Raw genomic sequence first — 9299 nt, 5'->3', positions numbered from 1 at the left:
CTTTGGACTAATCTTTTCGTTGTATCCTGTTCTCTTCATTCTCACTTGCTCCCGAAGAGATGAGACCAGTGGAGTATCTTAGATGGCCGCTCACAGGCTGGTGGGATGTGTTTTTGTTCTCATTTGACTGTATGAATTTCTTTATCCCATCCTTAATTTCTTCGATAACCCAGTAGTTTTTGGGCAAGGCGTTGTTCAGTTTCCATGTGTCTGATTTTTTTCCTTGCTTTTTCTGTTATTGATTTCTGCTTTTATGGCTTTATGGTCAGTCAGAAAAGATGCTTTGTAATATTTTGATGCTTTGGATTTTGTTAAGGCTTGCTTTATGGCCTAATATGTGCTGTATTCTGGAGAATGTTCCATGTATGTTGGAAAAGAAAGTATACTTGGCTTCTGTTGAGAGGAGTGTTTGGTATACGTTTATGAGATCAAATTGGTTGATTGTAGCATTTAGCTCTTCCATGTCTTTGTTGAGCTTCTTTCTGGATGTTCTGTCCTTCACCAAAATTGGTGTGTTGAAGTCTCGTACTACTATTGTGGAGCTGTGTATCTCTCTTTTCAATGCTGTTAGAGCTTGTTTTATGTATTTTGGAGCCCTGTCATTGGGTGCATAAATATTTATTATAGTTATGTCCTCCTGGTGTATTGATACTTCAATCATTATGTAGTGTCCTTCCTTAAACTTTGCGGTGGATTGTAGTTTAAAGTCTATTCTGTCAGAGATTAATATTGCCACACCTTCTCTTTTTTGAGTGATGTTTGCTTGATATATTTTTTCCATCCTTTGAGTTTTAGTTTGTTTGTGTCTTTACGTCTAAGGCGTGTCTCTTGTAGGCAGCATATAGACGGATTGCGTTTTTTTATCCAATCTCTCACTCTCTGTCTCTTTATTGGTGAAGCTCCAACGTCCTGCCACCAGGTGGCCAGACCTGCCACTAAGTATGTGAGCCCAGGTGTCTGCCCACTCCTCATGTATGGATTCAGCTCAGTTGTCCAGGTAGTCAGCCACCAAGTATGTGGTACTGGCTCTCATCTACAGTCCTAGACAGGCATGGGTGATTGGTGTAGGCACAGGCATCCAGCTGCAACAGGAGGACACATGCTGAGCAAGGCAGTGGTCCAACTGTTGCCTCTGAGTGTCCAGGAGGAAAGTGTGCCCCTTTTCCCAAGAGAGCTTAGATGGGTGGGTTTTGCAGCCAGACTCTGAGCACCCAGTGCTGTTGGTTGTAAGGACTGGGGGGCACCTCTTATTCTTGGGTCCCTGTCGCAAGTGGCTAGGTGGCATAGGTGGAGCCACCAGTCCTCAAGCCCCTGATGTGGGTAGGTGAATACCCTGCTTAATGGGCAGAGCAGTATCAAATGTCACAAACCTGCCAATTCACAGCTGAAACAGTTGAAGTCAGACTTCAGATATATACCCTGTTCTACTGCGGTAATGAGGGCCTACACTGTTGAAATGGGCCCACAGAAGTCTACGCAGATGGAAAGGCACTAAAAGTCCATGAATCCCTTATGCCTGTGCCTGGGCAAAGGAGCTGTGCCTACCCTGAATTTCTGGCTTAGGGGAGCCAGCAGATTATTTTTTCCCCTGTTGGTTAATTTGTTCACTCTCAGAGGCCGGGAGAATGGCTCAGGGCACATGAGGGTTCCTACTTCTGGTCCAGGGGACTCAGCAATCACTGAAGCTGGCCAGGGACCCTGTGAAGAGCAGGGAGGGTAGAGGTAAATGGGAGAGAGGTTTTTCCCAAAGGGGGTGTTCTTTTTTTTAATCTGCGTGGTAAGCCACACGCAAGTACTTATCTTTTGCCAATCAAGCGCTGCTTCTCACTGGTTCTGGATGCCCAAGTAGACTGTCTGCCACTGGGTCTCTTCCGATGTGGAAAACCCCTCCTGAGCGCTGCTGCTTGCCTGCCTCACCGCTCACCCCCAAGCTGATCAGGCCTGAAGGTCTCAGGCTCTTCCCCTGCCAGGTCTGGCAACTCCTTGCTGCTTCCAAACTGTCTCTCCCTCCCCCTGCTACTTAGTCTGATTCCTCAATTTTGCCTTTGATGTTCAGGTCTCCTAGATTGTCATATATAACTGATTTACTTGTTTTTTTTTTTTTGTCTTTGTTGTAAGAGGGACCACCGGAAGAGCCTAACTACTCCACCATCTTGGCCCTGCCCTCTGCAAAATACCTCTTTAAAGTGTTAAAAAGCAAAGATGTCACTTTAAGGACTAAGGTGTGCCTGACCCAAGCCATGGTGTTTTCAATCATCTTATATGCATGTGAAAGCTGGGCAATGAGTAAGGAAGACTGAAGATGAATTTATGCCTTTGAATTATAGTGTTGACGAAGAATATTGAATATACCATGGACTGCCAAAAGAACAAACAAATCTGTCTTGGAAAAAGTACAACCAGAATGCTCCTTAGAAGTGAGGATGAGGAGACTTCATCTCACATACTTTGGATGTTGTACTCGGAGTGACCAATCTCTGGAGGAGGACATCATGCTTGGTAAAATAGAGGGTCAGCAAAAAAGAGGAATACTCTCAAGGAGCTGGATTGTCACAGTGGCTGCAACAATGGGCTCAAGCATAACAACGATTGTGAGGATGGCGCAGGACTAGGCAGTGTTTCCTTCCTATGTTGTACATAGGGTGGCTATGAGTCAGAACTGACTCAAGGACACCTAACAACAACAACAGCAATAGATGACCATTTTGCTTACCTTTTCCTTTCCTTCTGGATTCTGCCCAAATGCTATGTTTAGGCAGAGCCCTTGCCTGACCATCCTATCTATCACTACCCCCAATCATCCACTGTCCTTAGTCCCTGCTTTGTTTTTTTCTTCACATTTATTACTACCTAGCATTATATCTTCTCTTTTATTTTTCTGTCTCATGCACTAGACTATAAATTCTATTAGACTATGGAATTTGTCTTGTTTCAATTTGTATCTTCAGCATGTAGAATTATGTTAGGTTGAAAGTAGGCTTTGATAAATAAATTTTGATGAACGAATAGCTGAATGATGGAGTGATTTTTAACTATTAATGTGAATGGTTAAGCTAATAGTCCTGACACAAATTTGGCAGATATATTTTCTGGTAATCTATTGAACTTCTAACACACAGCTCGTTTGATACCCAGAGTAGATCATTTTCTAATACCTTCTTCCTCTATATGATAAAATCATTTTCCGTAATAATCAGTAATCATTATCATTTGCTTGATTTGGTCTTTAGTTTTAATGTAAATAATAAAAAGAAGAATATGTTTCAATTTTACGATATTATTCAATTTGATTAAAATTATTTCATCTATGAACTAAATTTTATATCCACCAAACAAAAATATCACACCTTGTAATTCACTGTGTTTCACCATTTAAAATTTTAAATGCAAATAAAAACTCTAAGTGGTTACATAGAATGACAGAATTGAATTAATTCAAGTTCTGCTTCATTTTTGTAATCACTGTGCTATGAGTCAGAATTGACTCGAAGGCAATGGGTTTTTTTTTTTTTTTTTTTTGGTTTGGTGCTGTCATTGCTTATTTCAAATCTATTATCTAAACACAAGAATGTGCAATACCACAGGGGTTGGAGTCAAAAACTATACTGAAGTAAGCTTTAATGATTTAGACCCCTTATGTTCTAGGTACTATACGGACTTTCTACTATGCTAAATGCATGTGATAGTACAACAGACACTTATGACAAGTCACAATTTAGAGAGAGCCCTTGCCTGACCACCCTATGTAAACTATCACCACACTCTCAAAAGGAATATATATAGGTGAGTTTGCACGTGTTAAGGGCCCACCATATAACTGGAAGTTCTCCAAATTAATTTCCATGTAGAATTACTTTAAAAGTAATAAAAATGTGATAATTTGAAGTGTGTATATAAATTATTGAAGCCCAACCAACAGTAACCACAACAATTGTTTAGAACTTAGACTGATAAAATATTTTTGGGGGAGAAATATTTTATCACTGACATTGTGTAATATTGTTGGTAAAAGGTGATAAAGAAAAAAGCATTTGTTTAAGAAAGAAGGTGTTATAGATTGAATTGTGTCAGCCCCCACCTCCCTCCTCCTGCCCCTGAAAAAAATATGTGTAGGAGTCCTAGCCCCTATACCTTTGGATGTAATCCTGTTTGGAAGTAGAATTTTCTTTGTTATGTCATTGAAGCCATATCAGTGTAGGGTGTGTCCTAAAACTAATCCCTTCTGGGTGAGTTAAAGAGCAGCATAGACACAGAGACAGGTGAGCCAAGAGACAAAGATAGCACATGAAAATTGCCAAGGAACCAGGGAACAGAAGCTGGAAGAGACAATGATCTTCTCTCAGAGCAGACAGAGAGAGAGCCTTCCCCTAGAGCCAGTGCCCTGAATTTGGATTTCTAGCATTCTAACTTGTGAGAAGATATATTACTGTTCATGAAAGCCAGTCACTTGTATTTCTGTTACAAGAGCACTAGGAAACTAGAACAGAAAGGGAAAAACGAACCATAATTTTAAGTAATCTTAAATGGAAACAACATAAAAGTAAAATAAAAATATAAACCTAAGAGGTGTAAAAACCCTATGACATAAAATTTGAATCGGAAATGTCAGTGTGAACTACTAATTTTTAAACACATACACATTTTCTAATTCTCCCCCCAAAAACAGCCTGGAAGTAACGACACTCTAGTAGCAATGAGCATTCCTAGGACACGAATCTTTGATTCTAAATGACATTTCTAAGTGTAAAGAATCATGGCTCCTTGGAGAAATGTCTGTTCCAAATCTGGGCCAGGAAAGTGCAAGGTGAGCCTAAGAACATCTCATTGTACCAGAAAACTGGAAACTGCTTAAAGACTAATGGGATCAGTGGGATCATGTCAAAAGGAGACAGGAGCTGGCTTGAAAGGGTGCCTATTGGATGAAAGTGGGACAAGTTGAGCATCAAAAAGAACAACAGTAATTTATTTCAGCACAAATGAATAAATAAAAATCCATGACTCCGTAATAACACAAGAGAATCTTCTTTGAAAATAATGCCTACCAGTCAATGTAAAATGATAAAATTATAAAATCACCATTTTGCAACCCTCAATGCAAAACATCATTGAGGCAAGTATCACCAGTGGATACTAAGACTATTAGGTGAAAATTGTTAGGAAACTGAATATTTTCATGGTGCCAATGTGCTAGCCCACAAATTACTTACAAGTTGCAAAAGGAAAAACTCTACTTTCACAATGGAGAAATCTGAAAATCCTCCACTTCAACCAAGTGATCAAACAGTATCACTTATAGTGCGACAGCCTGGAATTATGTGATTCCTGATATCATGCAATATGAAGTACACAGTATCACCTAATCAAGCCTCTAGACTGATCCTTTAGTTTATAACATGCTGGGAGAGAAAGACAAGTTAAATGACACCACAAAGAAATAATCAGACAAATCAAAATGTGGGACCTTCTATAGGACAACTGGTTTAGACTCTTCAATAACGAATGTCATAAAAATGTGGTGGGAAGAGGTATAATAACTAGATTCATTGAGTGAATAGTGATTGGACCTTGGTTTGGAAAAAAATTGCTACAAAGAAAACTCTTGGTTCAGCTAGGGCAACCTTAATATGGACTGGATATCAGATGATACTGGGGAATTATTGTTAATATCGATGGGAAATTGTTTATCAGTACTAAGCCCCCGCTCTCCCCCCAAAAAAACAAACCCATTGCCATTGAGTAGATTTCAACTCATAGTGACCCTGTAAGGCAGACTAGAACTGCACCATGTGGTTTCCAAGCAGTGGCTGGTAGATTTGAACTGCGGACATCTCTTGAATAGCAGTCGGGGAGGTCTTAACCACTGCACCATCAGCACTAGTAATCAAAAATTCAAATTTAAGCAATTAGATACAATTTATGCCCTATTCAATTGTCAATGATTGAAAAGAATTCTAAACACAAAAAAAGAATTTTCATTCTAAATGATTTAAAAGAACTTTGATGGTGTGGCAAAATGGACTCTGCAATGCAATGCTCTATTATTGCATGCAAATAACATCTGCCTTGTCAAACCACTTCTAGAAATTGATCTTTGGGAAGTAGTCACGAATTCATGTATATAAATTAATCTATGATAACCATTCTGTAAATATAACTGAATCAAACATAATGTTCAACAATAGGGTATTGGTTAAAAAAGTGACTAGTGTGTAATCATTAAAAATTATAATATAGGGGAGGTGAGGCCAAGATGACGGAGAAGTCAGACACTTCTGGTGGTCCTTCTTACAACGAAGACCTGAAAAAACAAGTGAAACGATTATATATGACAATCTTGGAGCCCTGAACATCAAAGGCAAAGTTGAGGAATCAGACTGAGTGGCAGGGGAAGGGACAGACAGTTCAGAAGCAGCGAGGATTTGCCAGACCTGACCTGGCAGGAGCCGGAGCCCTTCAGCCCAGATCAGCTCGGGGGTGAGCAGTGAGGCAGGCAAGCAGCAGCACTGGGGAGGCGTTTTCCACATCAGGAGAGACCCAGTGGCAGAGAGTCTACTCGCTCATCCAGAACCAGTGAGAAGCAGCCCTTGATCAGCAAAAGATAAGTACTTGTGTCTGGCCTACTGCACGGATCAAAAACACCCCCCTTAGGGAAAAACCTCTCTCCCATTTTGCTCCCCGCTCACTGCTCTACACTGGGTCCACATATGCCACCTAGCCACCTGTGACAAGGGGCCCAAGAATAAGAGGTGCCCCCCAGTCCTTACAACCAACAGCACTGGGTGCTCATAATCTGTGCTGCAAAACCCACCCACCTATTCACTCTAGGGAACAGGGACACGCCTTACTCCTGGGCACTCAGAGGTGGCCACTGGCCCACCGCTTTTCTCAGCGAGTGTCCGCCTGCTGCAGCTGGATGCCTGTGTCTACACCAATCACCCATGCCTGTCTAGAACTGTAGGTGAGAAAGTGCACCACACACTTGGTGGCCAACTACCTGGACACCTGAGCTGAATCCATACAAGAGGAGTTGGCAGACTCCTGAGCTCACATACTTAGTGGCAGTTCTGGCCACCTGATGGCAGGACATTGGAGCTTCAGGGGTGCTGGTGTTTGGACGAGCTCACATGAGCAGCCTATTGGGGCATATCAAAACAAAACAAGAAGCTAGGACACAGTAAGTAAGCATAAAATAAATAAATATAATAACTTATTGATGGTCAGAGACAACAGTCAATATCAAATTACATAAAGAGGCAGGCCATGATGGCTTCAGCAAACCCCCAAAATGAAAAACCTAGAAATTTTCCATAGGAAGAAAATTTCTTGGAATTACCGGAGGCAGAATACAAAAGATTAATATACAGAACTCTACAAGAGATCAAGAAGCAAGTTATGCAAAACACAGAACACGCAAAGAGGAACTTAAGATGATTAGAGAAGAGCACAATGACAAATTTAACAGGCTGCAAGAATCCATAGAGAAGACAGCAATCAGAAACCAGATTAACAATAACATTTCGTAATTAGACAACTCAATAAAAACTCATAGGAGCAGAACTGAGGCAATGGAAGTCAGTGAGACTGAAGATAAAGCACTTGACACCAACTTATTTGAGGAAAAATCAGATAAAATGATTTAAAAAAATGAAGAAACCCTAAGAATTACGGGGGACTCTATCAAGAGGAATAACCTATGAGTGATTGGAGTGCCAGAACGGGGGGGGGGGGAAAAAGAAAATATAGAGAGAATTGTTGAAGATTTGTTGGCAGAAAACTTCCCTGATATCGTGAAAGATGACAAGATATCTATCCAAGATTCTCATCGAACCCTACATAAGGTAGATCCCAAGAGAAAGTCACCAAGACATATTATAACCAAACTTGCCAAAACCAAAGATAGAGAATTTTAAGAGCAGCTAGGCATACACAGAAAGTCAGCTACAAAGGAGAATCAATAAGAATAAGCTCAGACAATCAGCAGAAACCATGCAGGCAAGAAGGAAATGGGATGACATATATAAAGACTTGAAGGAAAAAAACTGCCAGCCAAGAATTATATATCCAGGAAAACTGTCTCTCAAATATGATAGTGAAATTAGGGTATTTCCAGATAAACAGAATTTTAGGGAATTTGCAAAAACCAAGCCAAAATTACAAGAAATACTAAAGGGAATCCTCTGGTTACAAAATCAATAGCATCAGATAACAACCCAAGACTAGAACACAGGACATAGCAACCAGATATCAACCCAGATAAGGAAGTCACAAAAAATAAATCAAAGCTAAAACACTGAAAATAGGGAACTAGAGATGTCAATATGTAAAAGATGACAACATTAAAACAAAAAAGAGGGACTAAAAAATGTAGACATAGATTTTTCGTATGGAGAGGAAATCAAGGCAATATAAAAAACTAAAAAGATTGGTATAAACTTGGAAAAATAGGGGTAAATATTAAGGTAACCACAAAAGAAACTAACAATCGTACACATCAAAATAAAAAACAAGAAAAATATAAAGACTCAGCAAATACAAAATCAACAACAAAGAAAAAGATGAAAATACAATACATAAAAAAACCTGACTCAGCACAGAAAATTAAGTGGAACAAAGAAACCATCAACAACATACAAAAAAAGACATCAAAATGACAGCACTAAACTCATACCTATCAATAATTACACTGAATGTAAATGGACTAAATGCACCAATAAAGAGACACAGAGTAGCAGATTGGACAAAAAAACATGATTCGTCTATATGCTGCCTATAAGAGACACACCTTAAACTTAAAGACACAAACAAACTAAAACTCAAAGGATGGAAAAAATTATATCAAGCAAACAACACTCAAAAAAAGAGCAGGAGTGCCGATATTAATCTCTGACAAAATAGACTTCAGAGTAAAATCCACCACAAAAGATAAGGAAGGACACTATATAATGATTAAAGGGTCAGTATACCAGGAGGACATAACTATAATATATATTTGGCACCTAACGACAGTGCTCCAAAATATATAAAACAAACTCTAACAACATTGAAAAGAGAGATACACAGCTCCACAATAGTAGGATACTTCAACGTACCACTTTCGGTGAAAGAGAGAACATCCAAAAGGAAGCTCAACAAAGACATGAAAGATTTAAATGCTACAATCAACCAACTTGATCTCATAGACATATACCAAACACTCCACCCAACAGCAGCCAAGTATACTTTCTTTTCCAACGCACATGGAACATTCTCCAGAATAGAGCACATATTAGGCCATAAAGCAAGCCTTAACAAAATCCAAA

The sequence above is a fragment of the Trichechus manatus genome, unplaced genomic scaffold, assembly GCF_000243295.1.
Source record: "Trichechus manatus latirostris isolate Lorelei unplaced genomic scaffold, TriManLat1.0 scaffold00046, whole genome shotgun sequence".
Classification (NCBI taxonomy): Eukaryota; Metazoa; Chordata; class Mammalia; order Sirenia; family Trichechidae; genus Trichechus; species Trichechus manatus.
The sequence above is the reverse complement of the archived record's forward strand: the minus strand, read 5'-3'. Positions refer to the sequence as shown.